The sequence below is a fragment of the Thermobia domestica genome, chromosome 13 (assembly GCF_964235325.1).
Source record: "Thermobia domestica chromosome 13, izTheDome1.hap1.1, whole genome shotgun sequence".
Taxonomy (NCBI): Eukaryota; Metazoa; Arthropoda; class Insecta; order Zygentoma; family Lepismatidae; genus Thermobia; species Thermobia domestica.
In genome coordinates, this window is record NC_137466.1 from 25,791,082 (window position 1) to 25,813,289 (window position 22,208).

The window sequence follows — 22,208 nt, forward strand, 5'->3', positions numbered from 1 at the left end:
CTTCCAGTTGATCAAGAAGGAGTTAGCAGTCAAACATTCTTACAATGATTTTTGTTTATATGAATAGAAAATGCCCTTTCTTGTCCTTAAAGCAATGGAGGAGTTTATATACCGATTTTCATCTTTCTAACTTAATTGTCTCGGGAACCTTTTCTACCCATTTAGGATTCGCCCTTCAATCAAAATAATAAAAATCTTAGTTAGGCCAGGTCAACTCGTGTACTAAAAATTGTAAAAATCGGCCCAAACCTTTAGGAAATGTTATCGACCAAACCTTATATTAATTTTTATTTGTATAAATAATTAATCCTTATTGACGGTATTTATTTATTATATTATATTATATTGTGTTATCTGTGAGTAAAAAAACTCATTCTTTGCATTTGGTAAGACTACGAAGTTCATAATTATATTGTTTTGAATCCAGTTTTACGAGTAAAGCGCGAAATATAACAAGCAGGCAAGCGAAGAAAATCTTCACCGATATCTCCACATGATGTCAGGGACAAGAAGCCAATCAAAACGCTAATCGAGAACTGGGGCTACCTGTTATTTTATATATCTTGGTGAAAACCCCAGTTGTTTTTTTTTTTTTTTTTTTTTTTTTAAGCCCAGCCCAATAGATGGGCAAAATGGAATTTTATTAAATTTTGAACCCACATTTAAAGTTGTATTCCTACTTAAAATACTACTTAAGCACTCATGTTCTATTGTACATATTTAAAACAAAACTGGAATTCCTTGTCGCTATAAAAGAAACCCGCGACGAGGCATCCACATTTCGTGGGGCTTATTTTACACTTAGCATTCGCTTATATTTAAATTTCTAGAAAGGAGACAATGAGGTAGAGTAACAAAGAAGTGAATAATTGTAGCCATATATAAAATAGAATGGAAATAAAATCTTCTGTTACATTCAGGATTCAAGAGCAATCGTCCTGACTGAAGATTTCTTTCACTTTCCTCAAAACATACCAGGCAAATACCAGTACATTAAGTCAGGAGCTAGAGATGAAAGGCTTTATTAACCCTTTTGGCACAAACGCTGTGTCACGCACACATATCATCAATTATCCCTTAGAAAAAATGAAATGAAATCTTTAAGTTTTACGTCCCACGGATATGCCGGTTAGGCTAAAGGAGACGGTGATGATGAGAGATGAGTGAAATGGTGGAATGAAGAAAGTGGGAGGAAACGGGAGAAAACCCACGAGCACAGTGTTTGTCCACCACAAAGTTCACTTGGCGGAGGCTGGGAATTATCCCTTAGAATCTATATGCTTGCTTCGAACTGATTTTAGTTTATCATATGTCCAAAGGGTATGATGCTATAACAAAATACATTTTCCGCTCTTTGCGCTCGACGATATAAGGTGATGACGTCCCTTCAAGTTTAGGCTTGAAATGAAGCTACGTGTTTTGAGATAGCGTGGAAATATTCCTGCCTCTGCTTAGCAAAGTAGAAGGAAGAAGTTCATCAGTATTGTTTGTTGGTACTTTAGGTCCACAATTCATGAGTATATATTAAGTTCTGAACTTCATAGTATTTAACACCTTCTCTCTTCATTCCCCTCCTTACATCCAAGAACCTTTATATGAATTAGTTTAAGGGAAATAAGGAAGTGGGTGTTTATTTAGCTACTACTTATGAGATTTGTTGCATTTGTATTAGCGAATGGTAATTGGGTAGTGTAATTTGAGTGTAATGCGTGATTTATTAGAATAATAATAGCGTTCTCACTGTTTTCGATTCTCCGATAGTACAAAGGGCGTTCAATGAGTTTGGCACAGATGGTTATAATATTGTTATTGGCTCCAATATAATGACGAAATTTTAGGTGAACATACTCTGATCATTTGGTTAATGGAACATGTCACTCAATGTAGACTCCACCTGTTGTAACACATCTCACCCAACATTGTTTTCATGCCTTAAACGCACTTTGGTAAAATTCAGGTGGATGATTTCTACAGCATTGTTTCACACAAGAAATGAGAGCCTTGTCACCGTCGAATGTTTTTCCTCGCAGGTGGACCTTCAGATGATCAAATGGGAAGAAATTCGAAGGAGCCAAGTCCTGACTTTAGGGAGGCTGAGGGACAACTTCCCAATCTATTTCATGATTTTCTGCTGTGTCATAATGGCTGTAAGAGGCTTTACGTTGTCATGATGGAGTTTGATGACCTTACCTTGCAGCTCCGGTTTCTTGGTCTGGAGAGCACGTCGTACCTTATCCAGTGACAAACAACGTATAGGCCATAGTATATTTATGGTAGTTTATATTCGGGTACCTGTCGCCGGGACTATTCCAGAAAGCGCCAATTTCCAAAAATAAATTTCTGGAGGAGAATTACTCTATTTATAGGCATGCACATGTACCATTTGAAAGCCTGTTTCATTCTAAAGAGAATGACGTATAAGCCATTATATTTGGATGAATAGTAGTGTGTTTAAAAGGTCACTTTATATATATTTTTCCTCTATTTATATAAGAAATTTCTTATTTACATATAGTCGAACAAGATCGAGAAATATTTCTTCCCTCGCACCTATTCTAGATATTGCAATTAAACTTGGCAGAAGTATTACAGTTGAAGTATTTTTAAAGGTAATTATATTCGGACACCTGTTGCCGAATCCGCTTTGGAGAGCGCAAAACTTAACAAAAGGGATTTTTGGGAGGGAAATGTTTCAATTTTACTCGAACTTCCCTTTTCTTCTACATCACGCACCTATGCGCATCGTACCATATGCGCTTGTTTCATTTTGAATAGATTAACGTTATGAACCATGATACTCAGATAAATAATACTGAAGCAGTAGCTATTCAACTGAAACTCAACATTTTCCTTTAAAAATGCAAGAATCTGCAAGGGTTAACTAACTTTTAAAAATAATAATAAAAAAATATGGAAGAACTGAAATGAAATCTTAAAATCTCATTTTCAGTTGCTAATTTGCTTTCTTACAACATATATATTACAATTAAAGGATTTCCTATAGTACATTTGGTAACTGTACTATACGCCACATACTCCACTAGATATGCAATAAATAAATAAATAAATAAATAAATAAATAAATAAATAAATAAATAAATAAATAAATAAATAAATAAATAAAAGAAAAGAAAAAATAATAAACCGGGAGTTTCCCGGTCTCCTTTATAATGAAGCTATTTTCCATTTTGATGTGTGTAATTACTCAGTTGTAGTGTTCAGAAAATAGAGGTCGATTTCTAGTAATTTCCTTTTTCAAAAAAAATAAACACACTGCTGAACAAGACTGCACTTATTTAATATAAAAACACATTTACACGTGACGTTTCGATCTTCTAGCCAAGATCCTCATCAGAGTGTACGTCTGATCAGGATCTTGGCTAGAAGATCAAAACGTCACATGTAAATGTGTTTTTATATTAAGTAAGTGCAGTCTTATTCAGCAGTGTGTTTATTTTTCTGATTTTATTTGCAAGACATATGACTATGATTGTGTGTCAGTTCCTTTTTCAAGTGAAGCATTTGGTGTCTTTGATTCGAACTACGGTATTACAAAACAAAGTATGATCTGTGCATTTGTTTCTTTTTTAATGCAACTGTTAACCTTTGTATGTGAGTAATCAATCATCCAAAAGTAGTGTTGACAAATCGTTTCTTAAGCGAAGCATTTTCGACTTGTAATCTGACACATGGAAGACATTTTATTATTTATATGCACTAATCGTTTTGCATTATTCCGAAACACATTTTTTTTTCAATGGTATTTGTTCTGGAGATTTCTTGATAATACATATTTCAAAAGCCAAATTCTGAAACTAGGTGTGTACTGAGTAAAACTATTGAAGAAACTATGATCACATTAAGATTATCATTTCAATCCAAGTTTTGAAGTATATTTTTAGAGGTGTTTTTCTTGCGAGAAGGGGGTTTATTGTGGGTTTTACGCCCCCCCCCCAAAAAAAACGGAGGATTTTGGACTGAGGAAATCCCAATAACCCTGCTATAGATAGACCACAACTAGAGAAAGTAATCTGTAAAACTTAGACAGCCTACGTCTATATTATATATTCTTTTAATAGATCCAAAATTAATAATATGAAAGCCTGTTTTGATAACCCATCAAACTAGAGATAATTTCGTGTGTTTTGATGGGATTCGTTTGATTACCTCTCCTCTCTTTTTCATTCGTGTAGACATTATAAATCAGCTACTCTTGTTCTACTCAATTCTGTTTGTCTTGAAGCCATTGTATCCTTGTCTGTTTCGAAGAGCATATGGCGAAAGACCGAAATTGAGAAAGTAATAAGAAGTAAGAATATTTCCCTCATTTTCAATGCAAGTGGTAGAAGCGGGACCCCGAAATTCTGGTTCACTGAAATCCTTACCGCATTTGTCCACGTTCGAGCTCTGTCTCGCTAAGGTCTCGCCACGGCATACATTAGGAACCTATGAGTATCTATACGAAGGGGAGAAGAATAAGAGAAGACAATCTCCTTAGCACACCACAGCTTTTTACTTTGAAAAATGAAAAATCACATGAAAACACGAGTAAAGTAACTAGCTATTTACTTTATTACTCCTACTAATATGTAAAATTTGCATTAGTTTCTTCTGCTGTTATTCCAGGCTATGAGAATCAACACACACACAAAAAAAAAATAAGAAACCAATAATGAAATTCCTTTTCTTTTGTATTTCACCTGACGTCCCCATTAAACATTAATCAATCAATCCATGAATTTTGTATTTCACATATTCTTGTACATCTGCATGTTATAACAGGTAGGTTTATAATAGTTCTTCCATACTAGATGTCAAGCTTTCGAAGGGATAATTCCATATTCAAGCATTTTATTTTGCAATGACGTAAATTGTATGACGTATTGTCATTATTTGTGTATGACGTAAAACCTTCATATTCATTTAGCAATCATGAAGATGCAGTAGTGTAGTGATGTATAGCTGATTCCTAGGTTGCTCCAGAGACCCACTTTAAACAAGTTGAATCAACCTCAGGGCCGTAGATATATATGAGACGTCAAAAGTCTTTTGACATAATTTTATTTTCAAACCTGAGAGGAAAATGTGAAATCTGTTAGAGAGATGGTAGTAGAGGGAAAGGATGCATTATGTAGGGTATACGGCGACCATCTTGAATGCAAGTTCGAAACTCCAAATGGAAAGGGCGCATGTCTCATTTCAAGTAACACCGGCGTCAGCTCAGGAATCCAAAGGTGAAATTGTTTCTTCCACATCTTGTATGATTTCCACTTTACACAAGGACGGTTCACGTCCATGGTAACGAAGTTTGAAATCACCTCACCTTAAGAAAAACCGTGATATCACTCTCTTGCAGCAATGACCCTGCAGCCGAGTTTCTATTGCAGGAGACTGTGTTGAAGAATACTTTGGTCGAAATTCATCCTGACAAGCTTTCGAAAGACCTTAAATTGTGAGGAGACGTCTGCTTCCCAAGGACCGCGGAAACCCACAAAAATTCATGGGAGAGGGTTCGGGGTATTTAATAGGGATGTCTCTGAAGGGTATTACATGAATGCCATTTCACGTGCCATCCGATCTATATATGCCTGCTTGGACTTTGTCGTATGGCTGGATGCCTTGTCATAGTGGATGACAACAGGAGATGTGTCGCTGCCAGAGAGAGGAGGAACATCATGTCTGTGGAGTAACTCCAAAATGTTCTTCTGGTAAAAGGTATTAATTTTTGTCCTTTTTGTTCACTCTGCGCAATGGAAGTTTCCCGTTATAGCAGTAACCAGCAACCATCATGAATTCACGTGGAGAACTATCACGCATCCAGTCAGGTCGACCTCTGGAATCACGTGGACTATAGTAGATGGCCCTTTTTTTGTCACATCCCGACAGATACCCCATGCTTTATCCAGTGACACTACATACTTCCAGCGATCACCAGCCAAATGACGTTCGTAGAGCATTCGGCTGTTGGTCTTCCTCTTCTGGACATGGGAAGCACGCAGCTTATGATCTTAAGCCTTATCTTGGCTTATGATGGGAAACACTCCTTTGCCTCACTGCCTGTGTAATCGCTCTTTGTGTCACCAGGTTTCCACGTCGCACCAGGGAGCCCACTTTTCGCACAACAGCGCGGGGACGTTTAGGTTATCGATATGTTTGAGGTCCATTTGGCTGGTTCCAGCGACACGTACGGTGCACACTTTTAGATGATTTAACACTGCATTGATTTCCTTCTTTGACACATAGAAGGCTTTCGCTTTGTACTTTTTAATTATCTGGCTATAACTATAACCAATGTCCGAAAGTGCACAGATATAAATCTCCCGGGAGTGGAATTTCCGGTGTCATGTAACCACACACGATCCGTCGTCCTTGCAAGTCAACACATAATATTTTTCGCACTACCAGCTCTGGTTGCTCTCTGCTGAAAACACGTGCTGCTTCCTGGTGTTCGAAATCGTTACGGTGAACGTGAAATGACCTTTCGTATTAACACTAAAAGTTAGACACTCATCTACAAAAGGCACGCTAAAACACATATTTTATGTGGTGGCAATCCCGTCCAATACACAACCGTAGTCGCTGTATTCACTTCAACTACACACGTAGGAGAATGTCCGGTAAAATATGGTCGCACGTGTGCTGAATCTATTCCTGTGCGTGTCTTATGACACAGGATTCCTTAGATAGCCCCACAAATAGACATCAAGTAATCTGGGAGGCCACCCCACAAAACCACGGCGACCAATCAACAACTCCTGGAGTTGTATACCGCACCATTGATGCACACCAAAACCATTGAGGTGGGGTCGAGCCTCATTTTATTGAATACAAGAAAGTTGCCATTTGGGATCAGAAAGGAAGGAAACACGTGGACCTGCAATATCAGGCACTGCCCGTCTGTAAAGAAAGTCTCGATGAAAAATGGACCTTTGGGGCGAGTGTCCACCACATCATTACCATTGTTATAATTGGATAGCCATATCTAGAAATTTGCTAAGATTTAAGACACGAAATTTGGTTATTTAGATTTGTCATTTAAAATAATTAAAGATGTATTTCAGCATTTTTAATAATTTCCCTACAAAGAAAGAAAAAAGGATAGGGTTACAACTGTGAAAATTGAATGGCCATATCTCAAAATCCCTTAACGTTGGAGATATGATACTTGGTATTTAGACATTTCATTTAAAATAATCAAAGATGTATCTCCGCTTTTTTTTTCATATATGTTCTACAAGGGAAGAAAAAGGATGGAGTTGCAATTGTTAAAGTAAGATGGCCATATCCTGAAGTTCCTTAAAGACATTAAATTTGTTTTGACTTTTCATTTAAAATAATAAAGACGTGTTAGTGTTTTTTTTTAAATATATATATATATATATATATATATATATATATATATATATATATATATATATATATATATATATATATATATTTATATATTAGGGGGCCGCGGCGGCTCAGTGGTAGGGCGTTCACCTCTGGTGCTTCGGGTCCCGGGTTCAAACCCTGCTCCCGCCAAGTGAACTTTGTGGTGGACAAACACCGTGTGCGTTGGTTTTCTCGGGGTACTCCCGTTTCCTCCCACTTTCTTCATTCCACCATTTTCATTCATCTTTCATCATCACCGTCTCCTTTAGCCTAACCGGCATAACCGTGGGACGTAAAACTCAAAAATTTCATTTTATTTTATATATATATATATATATATATATATATATATATATATATATATATACTATAGAAGGGAAGAAAAAACAGTGGGAAGGAAAGAGGATAGGACAGCGTTTCCCAACAGGTGTGCCGTGAATGGGCCGCTGGTGTGCCGCGAGGAACCGAAACAAAATTATTAATTTTATAGTTATCAAATTGCAAAATGTAGGGAAAATTGTATATTTGTATTGCACATTAATATGAACCTCTACTATGAATCTACAATTTTAAGTTTCGTACCAGGTTACTGTTCTCTACATTTCTAATGAAAAAAAAAAAATGTTATTATTGTTATGACCATTATTGCTTCTTTATTATTGCAGACTATTTTGTAACTTGAAAATTTAAAATATCATTCAATCCTTTCGATATACTCAATTCATTGGAACAAGCAACAACTGCTTTTCATGTACGTTATTTCAAAACAATATATATCACTAAACAGCTGGTCGTTAGGCTGTTACCGCAAATGATGTCTAAATTATTTTAAAATATTTGTGTTTTCGGGGCGTGGGCATCAAATTTTCTGAGATTCTGTTCTATAATGGAAAACAGCCGTCAGCTAAAATGGATGTTTTCGATACAGCCGTCACTTCGAAAATATCTGCTTAGTAGTGTTTAACCCTTTGGGGATTTATGGTACGAATCGGTACCATGGAATAGTGTTGTGTTAAAAAGCTTATTAAGCTCATATAACATGTATTGAACCCGTTTTTATTACTATTGGTCAAGTCAAGCATCAACCAAAGAGCACCTCAATGCGTTTTGGAATCGGATGGTAAACTTGGCGGTGTCAAGTGAGGGCGGAAGGGTGTGACTTTTTTTTCCTAACAGAAATTAAAGAAAAACTTAGTTTTCAAGATATCAAGATTAAAATTTTGCATACGGATTGTGTGCATTTCAGTATTTCTCTCTCTCTCTCTTTTTTTTTTTTTTTTTTTTTTTGTTTTGTTTTGTTTGATACCTACCTAATCCCGGTTCGTTTACGAAATACTTTACGAGGAGAGCATTTTTTGTCTTTATCTATTTTTCCTTTTTTTCCAGGGTGCGTATTTATTTTATTTATTTAACAATCACCAGATACAGCTCAGAGGCCATTTTATACTGCATATCTAACAACAATAATAATAGAAAGGATTTGGGAAGGTATCAGCCAGGGCCTGTTCAATAGGTACTATCCCGATATTTGCCTGATGGACTGAGGAAAACCACAGTCAGGATGGTTGGCAGCGGAAATCGAACCCACGACCTATCGAATGCGAAGCCACGCTCTACCACTTAAGCTACTTCTCTCGGAAAGATTGTCGTTTGTGATTTTTAAAAATCGCTCTTGACGGGAAACCTAAACTTTGAATCGAAAGAAATTATTTGACTAAAGTTTTAGATGGGTATACCAATACTACCCGACTCTAACTTCGGCGCTGGTATTAGGGCTTAATTCAACCATAAATTGGCCTCAAAAATGTTCTCCAAGGTGCATATTTGATGCTTTGTCGAAGCGGCTGTTTTGAATCGCTTCTGATAAAAAAACATAAACGTTTAATTGAAAAAAACACTTATCGGACCAAGTTGCAAACACGAAAAATATTCGATGATAACGCCGCCTCAGGTGTCACATGCTTAATTCAGTTTAAATTTGTCTTGAAACTGGTATATGCTTAATTCGGTTTAAATTTGTTTTGATTTTCATAGACCCGATGTGACTTCCCTCAAGAGCCGCCCCTTTGTAGGAATTTGTTGAAGTTTAGCGTCAGTTTTCAACACCACCGTGTGTGTGTGAAATATTGTTCTACATTTTAAGGTGGAATCCCGGAACCACCGTATTGCATTAAAAGCAGCAAAAGAAAGCTTCGTATCTGAAGATCGCAGCAAAGACTAGATTTGAACTTATGACAGTGGTATAACCAAGTTTATTTCTGCTTTTCCAAGACATCTAAAATTCTAAGTTCTAGGTGTTGTAGTTCATGAAAACAGCTTGTCTTAGTATTATTGTATTGTTTATTTGTCTATTCTTAGCTATTAACGCTTCAAGTCATTAACTATTTGTTCATTGGGACATAGCTGTCATTGTTTTAATTGAATAGTTGAGTGACACAGCAGCCTAAGTACCAACAGCAATAAGCCCGATATTAGTATTAATGCGTATGCTAATTTCGATGTTATTGCTGTTGGTACTTAGGATACAGGATCACTCAATCTATCAATTCTAAAACGGTCATGCGACAACGAAACTAAAATTAAGCTTTTTCTATTTTAATGCAATTATGATCAGACAAAAGAAGGCTAAATTCATTTTCCGAGCAAAAGAAGAACTACTAAACACAATTTGAGAGAGAGAGAGAAAGAGAGATGTTGTAAGCTGCAGAACGGACAAACTACAGATTGAGGGCGATTAATCTCTTCTTGGTTATGGCCCTGATTATCACAGCAGCCAGTAGGTTGTGGTTAGCGACCGATTTACAATGTTAAAATTCAAAAGTTCAATCTTAAATTTCCCCCAAACGTACACTGAGAAAAAAAATGTAGGTGGCATACTTGAAAAGGTAGGTTACATGCATAAGTCCTGTAGTTTTTGACTTAACGTACAGTAGACGTATAACTGAAAACGGATGGTTTATAATACTTTCTGTCTAAGTGTTCCATCTATACGTACTTTCTGTATGAAACAATATAGGCGGATAGGATCTCACATACAAATGGACGTATATAACATATAGTTGAGGCATGTAACATCGAAAGGCAGTGCATATGTAGCATATGGATAACGTATGCTCCATACTGATTTCTGTACTAAGCAAGAGGATTCCGTATATTTGTACAATATACCGCTGTCCGGAGAACGGATTTTTCTCAGTGTACTCAACATTTTTACTCAAACGAGATATGTGTATTTATGTGTACATTAAATACATCTTTTGAAACTGTCATAGTGATAGATAGGACAAAAGGAATGAGCAGAAACAACATGGTCCAAGTCATTTTTTCCTTCTTATAGTTATTAGTCATACAGGTACAACCACTTCTACAGCCTGACTTACTTAACGTAGAGAGCTATTAATCTATAACATTATATAGGTAATCTTTTACTTCGTCTCTGGTTGATAGGTTAAGTGGTTCGGTAGCTGTTCTCCAAAACATAGCTCTTCATTCAGACTTCTCTTGTTACTTCATATCAGGGTTGGCTGGTTTAAACCAAGGTGGTTTAAGCCATGGTTTAAACCAAGAAACGAAAAATGTTCGTAAAAGTGTAACTATTCGTAAAATCTTGATGAACACCTATTTGTGGGTTATCACGTTTCACTCCCATATATTATTCGTATTATATCCAGACCTAAATTCCCCATTCATTACTCAAAGAGATTATATTACAAAAGCAACCTTTTTTATGTAACTTGATGGATGTTTCTTTTGTGATTTTTTTTATAGTTTGTTATTATTGTTGTGCAACCAAAGGAAAATTCTAAACATTGTTTCGTTTTGATAATGTTTACTATCGATAAAATACATAGAAATGCTGTACTTTTTTTGGAAGGGGGGTCATACAAACCCCACGAGAGGCAATTATTGAAATCACAAGAATCTTTGGTAACTATTTATGTATAAATGGGTCAGAGCCAAAGTGGACTCAAATAATTCGTATCTTTATTCATTTTTCTTACTGATATGCAAAGTAAGTCGTCATATTTTTTTAACTTAGACTAATAAAAGTCGTAGTGAACTGACTTGGACTAAATTAGTTCTTCTGTACTCTCTAGTACTTTAAAATTGTCCATATGTAATTCTGTATAATGGTTCCACTTGCGCAATTGTTTATCTTTTGGTCCTGAAATGACTGTTGACGATTATATTAATAAATATGTAAAGATCAGTCTAACGTATTTTTATCAGGAATCCTTCGTGATTGAGTCAGCAGCCGCATTTGTGGTCAATTAGTCCCGATTTCGAGTTCAAATGGAGGACAATTTCTCTTAGATGTAAGCCCAGATGCGATTTGGATTCCCCTTTAAGCTTATGTGACCCTTTCCAGCATAACCCGGTTGTTGCATACTAACACCAAGGCGAAACAAGCTTATTTCTGTCCATATGTGATATAAATACATAGAGCAAATTATTTAAACCAAAAAACCTGGTTTAAACAAAAAAACCGGGTTTAAACAAAAAAAACCCTGGTTTTTGGGTTTTTTCAATAAAAACCATGGTTTTTGCCAACCCTGCTTCATATACATATCCTGCTTGTTATGCAACCGATACGCGCAGAAAGCCAGTCTGAATTGCCTAAAATAAACGATATTTCATAACTTTCTTATGAACTTTGAACTTGAAATCTTAATAGTGCAAAGACTAATAGTATTACAACACCCGATATATATAATGTGTGTGTGTGTGACAAGGGATGGAGCGTATATCCACCTAAAAAATAGCATTACATCACTGCCTACAAGGGAAGAAAACTTTGCATAAAAAGATATACGTATTTATAAAGTACAATATCGTGCAAGAGATAAAATTAAATAACAAGTAATATAGCTGTATTTTACAGGCCTTCCAGGTGGACATTGAAAAAATATAGGACAGTTTCTTTATAAAATAATATATATATATATATATATATATATATATATATATACAATAAAAAGCACATTAGTAATGCAACTAGAAGTATTGTTTCTTTAAGGGTAAGACATATCCATACATTCTGAATTACAATTTTCATGTTTACTATTTGTTTTTATGATTTTTGTACAAACAATAGAATCTGCACAAGGCACTAAAAATAGTAGAAACACTACAAAAATGAAGCTCCAATGTTGTTAGAATTCAAAACATATTCGTACTACCTCAGAAGAAAAAGAAATAATTAACTTTCATTTATAGGATTGCCATGGTATATAATACTTTTTACATGTCGTTATTCATACATAATTTTGAATACGTAAATTAAAGTACCAAAGATATTAACTACTTCTCTAAATTCTTACTATCCTTCTAGTTCTTTTATTTATAGATGAACTTTATTCTGCCATTATTTTTCATTACTTCATATCTTTCTAATGATGAAAGAGGATAGAAAACTTATTTCTCTGTAATGAAATGTTTAAATCTAATTCAACATTGAATTATTTGATCAACGTGTTTCCCTCTGAAATAAATAATGTAACAGCATTTCATTCATTATAGCTCTGCGAATTATAGTTTATACATGGTTTCCCACTTCTAACAACTGTTATACAGCATAAATTTCGAGACATTCCCAGGATTTTTACATTTTTTCGGTTTTTCATGACGTGTATGAACTTTGCATATTATGTACAGAAATATTGGAAGGTGTTGGGATATGTTGGTAAATAGCAACACACCTCAATGCCTAGCCAATACTGCTGCACACACTGCTGAAAGAAAATGCTAATACAGCTTGCATTATAAGAAACTGCAGCATGGCAAGGTTCCTCAATTAAGCTTCATTTGGGAACAATAAGCACACAGGAAACAAAGAAAGAAAAAGGATGGGCATGGGAAGATAGGAAAAAGCAAATTAAAAAATAATAATAGTGAGGACTAGTGATTAGTCCCTCAGAAAAAAAAAAATACCAAGACGCATTTAGCATATTGCTAATAAATAGCACTTTAAATATTTACTAGAAAAGGCCTTGGCTTGAATTTTTAATAATTCAATCAATGAAAAGTATAGGAAATAATGGACAAGATTAAAATATAGGACAAATATACACAGTTTTCCAAAATATAGGAAAAAATACGAAAATAGGACAGCTGGAAGCCCTGATTTTAGGTTCATAAGTGTAGGGTTACTATATAAAATCATTTCAAGTGCTTTACGACGGATAAAATAAGTGAGTGTACATAAAAGATGACTCTATCAGATATTATTTTAAACTGGCTACTAGTATAAAACCATGAAAAGTGCTACTGAAACTCGTATCATTTCCAAAACCCACTTGTTTTTACTACATTCACTTGCGTGTATACTGATGTACTGCTACCTTTGGATGGCCCGGCAATTTCGTCCTGCCCGGACTCCCGTTAGATGCATTCATGTTTTATAGTGGCCATTTAGCACAGGCTGGTGTGTTTTTGCATTGTAGTTTTTATTCCAAACATTCGGACGACATATTTATAAACAAATCGTAAAAAATTGTAATTTTCAACAATTACTTCTGATGGTCTCTTTGAGTTTTATCTATGCCAAATTAAATATTCGCATGTTGCCCAGCCCAAATCACTTAGGACAACATTATAAGAAATTTCGTAAATTTTAATTTGAGAACAGTTATTTCGAGTGGAGTGGTAAAAGTAAACCTGCACGAAAATTACTATTTTTATCATAAAGAATGCTTTAACAAATACCTGTTTCACATACACGGGTTAAGTTTAGAGTTACCCCTCCGCTTTTTATAAAAATCAGGAAATTTTACAGGAGAAATGAGGTAAGGAATGATAATTTAAAGTTTTTACTTGATGTTGAGGAATGTAAGTTCGGCATGAGAGTTATGTTTATTATGAGAAAAGATATGTGGAAGTTAGTACTATTTGCCGGATGCGGAAGCATTCGCGGAAGGTTTCAGCAGCATGGTAGTTGTAAAATATGGCGAATATGGCGAACAGGTGTAACGGATGCTCAAAAATAATGAAGAAAACCTTTTAAATTTTTGTGAAGCCCACGGCGTACTAAAGTTAAGTGAAACGTAACAATTTTTAATACTTTAAGCACTGTTTTTTGTATGTTGCAAAGTCCAAGGGCACCTTCAGACTGGAGGGGCAACTCTAAACTTAAGCCACATACACTCAAAACCCGAAATAAATTAGAGGTTAAGAGCCCAAGTTAGTCGTCCGTCTCAAGCAAAATTTTGAAAATTTACCAGGAAGAAATAGATAATTTGCTCTTTTGTGTGCTTGATATTGTGTAAGAAAAACGGAAGTTGAGTTTATTTTTCTTTATAAGCCGTTATAAACATGGAACTATTTGGCAAGCGGAGGGAACTACTTCGCACAAGGTTACCGTATGGTTGGATTGTGGGAAAGTAACGAGCATTTGTATTCTGAACGTAGCTGCAAGTTACAGAGATGCTCCAATTGACATCCCTACAGGTTCATGTTCCGTTAAGGGGGTCCAAAACTACACTGGACCCTCTTAAGCTAACCTAACCTAACCTGACCCAAGCTAACCTAACCTAACCTGACCTGACCTAACCTAACCTAATATAACGTTATATTATGTAATCACACGAAAATCAATAGAAAGAAGTGGTGTCAAAGACACTGGACCCCCTTAACGGAACATTGACCTCCCTACACAGAGACAAGAAATTACACTATTAATTTTAACAAAATGGGTCCAACCTCTCCTAACCCTAAGCTAACTCGACCCTACCCTATCCTACTTATCCCTACCTTACTCTACTCTACCCTACCCTGTCTATATAATTTTAAAGTGGTCCTAAAAAAATGATGATTTTTAAGTTTTCGTAGCTGTTATTACGCTTTTTGACGAAAACCAGGCAGATGACCAACTTCGGAATAAATGCCTACATTAGCCTTGCACTGTATTACAATTGAATTCTCAGCCTTACTAACATTTAAAGCTTAATTACCTTTCACTTCAATCTTTTTGAAACGTTATAGCGGCACTGGTTAACGTAAGTGTCTATTTGTAAATTTAGTAAGGATAATTACCGTAATTCAGTACTTTTCGCTATGTTTTTTTTAACCAACCAGTCTTGTCTTGTCCTTGTCTCAGTGATGCCAGTTTAGAAACAGCGAAATTTCCGTCCGAAACCATAAAATTCCCGATTAGATACAAAATTTCCTGTCAACTTCAGTAGATATAATTTACAATAAAAAAAAATAAAAAAAACAGAATGTACACCTTTTTTACGAATACTACATGGTGTTTTTTTTTTTTTTTTTTTTTTTTTGGTTTGGAAGGGATCTTATGTTCAGCAAAGCAATTGTATTGGCCTTTACACGATTCTAGTGTTGCTTGTATAATACATGTATATGCAGTGCCTCGTCTTCCAGTGAAATCAATATCCGAATGGGTTAGTAAAACAGAACTTAGAAAGTAATCTATATATATATAAGAGAACGTACAAATCCTTTGTTAGCTCATCACGCTAATACGGCTGAACCAATTTCTTTCATTTTTGGGGGGTTATTAAGATTTGGACCCTAGATGGTTTTTATCATATCACTTTAATTTTCAATTACCAGTGTCTTGAGATAATTGACCATTCAAGTGTCATAACGTACAAATCCTTTGTTAGCTCATCATAGCTAAATCTAACCGTATTTATATGCAACCCACATGACCGTGTCACTCGGCGGGTTAACATAAATGACAGGCGATATAATGTTAACATTTACTCCAATCTTCTATGGTTTTTATCATATCACTTGAAAGCGAAAAAGTAAAAATTATCTAAGTAACAAAGTTTATTGCGTTCCGGGGTGACCCCAGCGAAGCGGGGTGAACGCTGCTAGTTAAAATATAATAATATTTACGGTACACGTCCCATGAATATGTCCTACAGCATTAAAACTGTATATCTTCGTTTATTTACAAAGGAGCTTAAAGAATATAGGAACTACTTGGTAATTACATTGAATTCTAACGTTTAAAAAAACACACACATACATATAAGCATCGCTGAATGAGTTTTGAATATTTGTTTCGTGCGCTTTCTCTTCGTTATACATTGAATTAAGCGTTAAAAGGTGTTTAGTTTCAGGAACAAAAGATAAGATGCCAGAGTATGTGTTTTGATGATTCGTGTTTCAATTCGTTCACAGCTGTCGTGGGAAATGTCTGGTGTCTTGTATAGAGCAGATAGTGAACGTTGAAGGATAAAGACGTATCACTTGTAGTTGTATGTTAAAATAATATTACGAAAGAAGAGGTATATTATGTGTTTTAGTTTTGATAATATCATGTCTATATATCTGTCTGTCTGTCTGTAGTATATGCTCGGGGACTACCAAACATGATTATTTTAACATTGAATATTCGTACCATGGTAGAATCAAGAAAGTGGGAGGAAACGGGAGTAGTCCCCCCGTTATGGCCGAATGACTCATCCTCACTCTCTTTTACGACCGGGATTTTTGAACTTCGTTCCCTTTTACGGCTAAGATGAGTGCTTTGGTACCTCGATTCTGATTGGCTGAGAGAAGTCACGTGACGTTAGGCCCCGCCCACGCGGGAAATTCAAACTTTCAGGTCACGTGGTATGACGTCATGAGTCACCCCGACCTCACCCTGGATTTTTGAAATTTGTTCCCTTTTACGGGTAAGATGTGTGATTCTGATTGGTTGATAGCTGTCACGTGATTTTAGACCCTGCGATATTTGAAAATTCGTTCCCTTTTACGGGTAAGATGAATCCTTTGGTACCCCAATGCTAGAGGTCACGTGATCTTAAGCCCTGGGATTTTTAAAATTCGTTCCCTTTTTATGGGTAAGATGAGTCCTTTGGTACCTCGATGCTGATTGGCCGACAGAGGTCACGTGATCTTAGACCCGCCACACACCCCATGAGTGAAATATAGAGCAATATGTCGGTGATCCTGTATTTTAGAATTTTGTTCCCTTTTATGGTTATCCTTAAAGTTCCCATGGAGGGCTCAACATCCTCCTTAAATAACCCTTTTTTGGTATCATGATATTGTACTGAAGTTTACCTTAAATATTATCGTTCTCTTTGACAGATAAGATGATTCTTACCTTGATGGAGATCCTGTCCTTGAATTAGTAGTCTATGTCTCTGGAAGTAACAATGGTGAAAGAGAGGTGTCGCTTGTAGATTTCTTATAACACATTGTTGTGAGTTTAAGCGATTTTTTAAACGCTCAGTAAGCGCTTCATTAATGGAAACAGCGTTGCCAGATTTTTTTTCTACCTAAACTGCTCCGATTCTTTTCGAAACGGTTCCGCAGAGTACAAGAAATTTTAAACTAAAAATTTTTCGAACTAAAAAAATTTTAAACAAAAATTTTCAAACAAAAAAAATTTTCGAACTAAAAATTTTGAAACAAAAATTTCAAAAAAATCGAACTAAAAATTTTAAACTAAAAACTTTCGAACTAAATTTTCAAATCAAAAAATTTTCGAACAAAAAATTTTCGAACCCAAAAAAAATTCGAACTAAAAAATTAAAAATTTTTCGAAAAATATTTTAAACTAAAAACTTTCGAACTAGAAATTTAAACCAAGTTTTAGAAAAATCCTAAGAAATGTTTCTCCAGGAATCGAACTCAGGTCTTTCAAACCAAAGATGTGTATGCTAACCGCTTAAATGAATTCGGTTTTAATCGATCTTGGTGGGTTTCGAACCATGGTCCTTGAAAAGGATACACATATACTTTAAGAAAATAAATCTGACAGTGTAACGCTTCTCAAATCAAACTTTTTATCGAACTAAACTTTTAAAATTTTCGAACTAGAAATTTAAACCAAGTTTTAGAAAAATCCTAAGAAATATTTCTCCAGGAATCGAACTCAGGTCTTTCAAACCAAAGATGTGTATGCTAACCGCTTAAATGAATTCGGTTTTAATCGATCTTGGTGGGTTTCGAACCATGGTCCTTGAAAAGGATACACATATACTTTAAGAAAATAAATCTGACAGTGTAACGCTTCTCAAATCAAACTTTTTATCGAACTAAACTTTTAAAATTTTCGAACTAGAAATTTAAACCAAGTTTTAGAAAAATCCTAAGAAATGTTTCTCCAGGAATCGAACTCAGGTCTTTCAAACCAAAGATGTGTATCCTAACCGCTTAGCTATGAATGAATTCGGATTTAATTATGCTTGGTGGGTTTCGAACCATGGTCCTTGAAAAGGATACACATACACTTTAAGAAAATAAATCTGACAGTGTAACGTGGATTAAAATAAAATGCTGATAGACTTCTTTGTGTGACGACATAGAAGCACATATGATTGAAAAAATGCAAACGTCAGCGGATCGCATTACTTTTTGTTTTACTACGAACGTGTCAGCATGATTCATGAAAAAAGCAAACATTGACATTCTCGTATAGAATATGAGGAAAATGAAATGTCGTCACAGTTACGACATGTAGTGACATGATCCTGGCAGAAGGGAATTGGCATCGAAATTGCGATACTAGATGTTGTAACTATTGAGAAACGTGAATGACGTCACGATCGATTGTTACACATCGTTTTGGTTCGTGATTCATGACAAAAGCAGCGAGCGTTTTGATTGGTTCGTTGTGATGTCATTTTATAAATTTCCTCGTTTCTGATTGGTTGACGGTGACGTCGTTTTCACAACGACCTAAATAAAAATCTAAATTTCATTTTTCAAATCCTACATCGCTCTCAACTATCGTGTGAAGAAGATCTGTTCTTGAAAAGTGTCTTTATTTAAGAAGCTTTACTACACAGACTTTGTGTTCATTGAATTTGAGGTAAGTTCAGTGAGATTTTATTTTTCACCCAAGATTCGAAAATCATTTTTATTTTATATTTGTGGGGGGTGGATCACTCATACACTGTTTTACTTTTAGTACGAAATATTTAGACTATGAAGAAATTAGTGGAATGGGAAAGTGGGAGTACGAATCAGGAACCTCCACACATTAGAAGTAAGCACGATAAACGATATGGTTTAGCGTCCCTTCAGCGAGCACCCGTCGGGAATTGAACCATGGCCAGAAAAATGTGTGCGCTTAGTTTTGAAAAGAATGCATTACAAAATTTCAGAAACTATGTCTGAGAATAATATGGTTCGATTCCCTTTAAAAGCATTAGCGGCCCCTTCAGCTTAACGTGATATTCGAGCAACCGCCCGAGATTGAACCAAGGCCAGAGGCGTGTACGTCAACCATTTAGCTTAGTTTTGAAAAGAATGTATGATAACGCATGAGAATATTAAATTTCAGAAAAGACTTGACAGCGATCCGATGTGGAAAGCAAACCCACCGAGGATTGAACCAGGGCCTTTCACGTTAAAAGCATGTACGCTAGCCGTTTAGTCACAATAATAAAAAAATACGCTATACAGATTTTGTTTTGACAATTACGTATGTGTAACGTTAATGGTTGATGAATCTCTTCAACTTGCAAACGCATCATTTAAAGGTCGTTGTGAGTGGAAAAAAAATGCTTACGCGTACTTTGTCACATCTCAGTACTGTTGAAACATTCATTCATGCATTCTTTTTTTATCACTATAGAATGGTAGGTCAGTTACATGCTGATGTAATGCTCTCGAGTTTGACAGCAATAAAACACACATTTCAGTAACATAATTATTTAAAAAAAAACTTTGATTTCTAGTACACGTGCTTTCATAATGAGATTCTGAACGTCACCGCCAGGAATCAAACTCAGGACCTTTACATGAATTACTTAGTTAAGAATTTATCATGAATGTTATGATTTCCCGAACTAAGCGGTTAGCATACGTACCTTTGGCGTGGGAGACCAGGGTTCGATTCCCGGCGGGGAGCTCATGCGGTTCGGATTCCACGTTAATCAGTAGGTCCACGTCTCATATAGCCTCGCTGCTGAAAGGGACGCTAAACTAAAAAATCAAAAAATCAACTCAAATTCATGCTGCTCAATTCCTTTTTTCCCATTACATATTTGTTTTACCGTACCTGTTTGTTTGTTTTCATTTTTTAATCATGGTCCAATCGGGTTTTACTGTTCGCAATGAAATCACTCGTCATTATAGATGATTTATGTACGTTTATGTATTATGAGGTGTGCACGTCAACCATTTAGCTTAGTTTTGAAAAGAATATATGATAACGCGTGAGAATATTAAATTACAGAAAAGGCTTGACATCGACCCCGACGTGGAAAGCAAACCCACCGAGGATTGAACCAGGACCTTCCACGTCCGAACCATGTACGCTAACCGCTTAGTCACAATAATAAAAAAAAAAATACGCTATACAGATTTTGTTTCGACAATTACGTATGTGTATCGTTAATGCTTGATGAATCTCTTCAACTTGCAAACGCATCATTTAAAGGTCGTTGTGAGTAGAAAAAATGCTGACGCGTACTTTATCACATCTCAGCACTGATGAAACATTCATTCATTTCATGCATTCTTTTTATTACTATAGAATCGTAGGTCAGTTACATGCTGATGTAATGGTCTCGAGTTTGTTTTCCAGTATGACAGCAATAAAACACTCATTTCAGTAACATAATTATTTAAAAAAAAACTTTGATTTCTAGTACACGTGCTTTCATAATGAGATTCTGAACGGCACCGCCAGGAATCAAACTCAGGACCTTTACATGAATCACTTAGTTAAGAATTTATCATGAATGTTATCAGGTGATTAAGATTTTTCTTTCTTCTTTTCTTTTGTAGTAAATTCACGCTGCTCAACTCCTTTTTTCCCATTACACATTTGTTTTACCGTACCTGTTTGTTTGTTTTCTCCTTTTATTAACATGGCCGAATCGGGTTTTATTGTTCGCAATGAAATCACACGTCATTATAGACGATTTAACATTGAAGGCAGAATGCTCGAAGTTCAATTCAACGCACCGCCCGTAGGAACCGATATCATACAGTATGTACATAACAGTTTCCAAGCAATGCTGGACCATTTGTTAGCCAATGTCGACGATGAGGCGATGGTTGGTTTATCAGTAATATCACCACGCAATACCAATAAACCGTTTTGGGTGAGTTTACGCCAAGCACGAAACTTGACACTCGAGACGATGTGGGCCTCATTCGAAAGAGTGTTACAAAGTAACAATGCATTTCTCCTGCACGAACCATTCACGGTTCATTTTCATCGTGTGGATATTCCAAGAGGATACGGATATGGAGATCGTTTAGCACAAGGAATACTTCAAAATGAAGAATTGTTACGTTGCAAACGAGGGATTGTACGTGTACAAAATCAAGACTCAAGGTGCCTGGCGTACGCCATTGTTATTGCTATTGGTCTGAAGGCATACAAGAATGTAGATGTGCAACGTTATAAGCAGTATAAGCGTCAATCGAAATGTATTGTGGACGATGAAGTGAATGCGTTATGTTCAAATGCAGGAGTCAATTTGGATCATGGTGCCAGTGTAAATGAAATTCGACAATTCCAGTCATACCTTAAAGAATATAAAATTACTGTGTATACCAGTTTCACAGGCCGTGACATCATGTACGAGGGACCGAACGATGAAAATCGCACTCCCATAAATTTGATTTGTTTGGCTGGCCATTTTGACATCATTCAATCTTTAACTGCTTGTTTTGCAACCAAGTTCTACTGTGAAGCGTGCCATAAAAAGTATAGTAAACGCAATGAGCATGTAAAAAATTGTCCTGTAACGTGCTCCAAATGTCTACAGAGACCCCTATGCGACAAGAATCAAACGCCGATATTATGCAACGACTGCAATCGTCAATTTTATGGGGAACAATGTTTTAACAATCATCGTAATATTGTATATCATCGTGGGGAACCTATATGCAAA

At 35.8% G+C, this 22,208-nt stretch overlaps 1 protein-coding gene across 3 annotated transcripts in view; it reads right to left on the reverse strand.

Annotated features, from left to right (window-relative positions):
* The window catches only part of LOC145668054 (uncharacterized), a 62,400-nt gene extending 46,900 nt beyond the window's left edge, over window positions 1-15,500 (reverse strand). For 2 of the 3 annotated variants that reach the window (XR_014127963.1, XM_081735540.1), the window contains exon 1: window positions 15,324-15,463. The gene's annotated coding sequence lies outside the window, so the exon portion shown is untranslated. Of the gene's footprint in view, window positions 1-15,323 lie in introns of all 3 variants that reach the window. The other variant, XM_081735541.1, reaches the window with a different exon arrangement.
* Window positions 15,501-22,208: the final 6,708 nt, after the last annotated feature.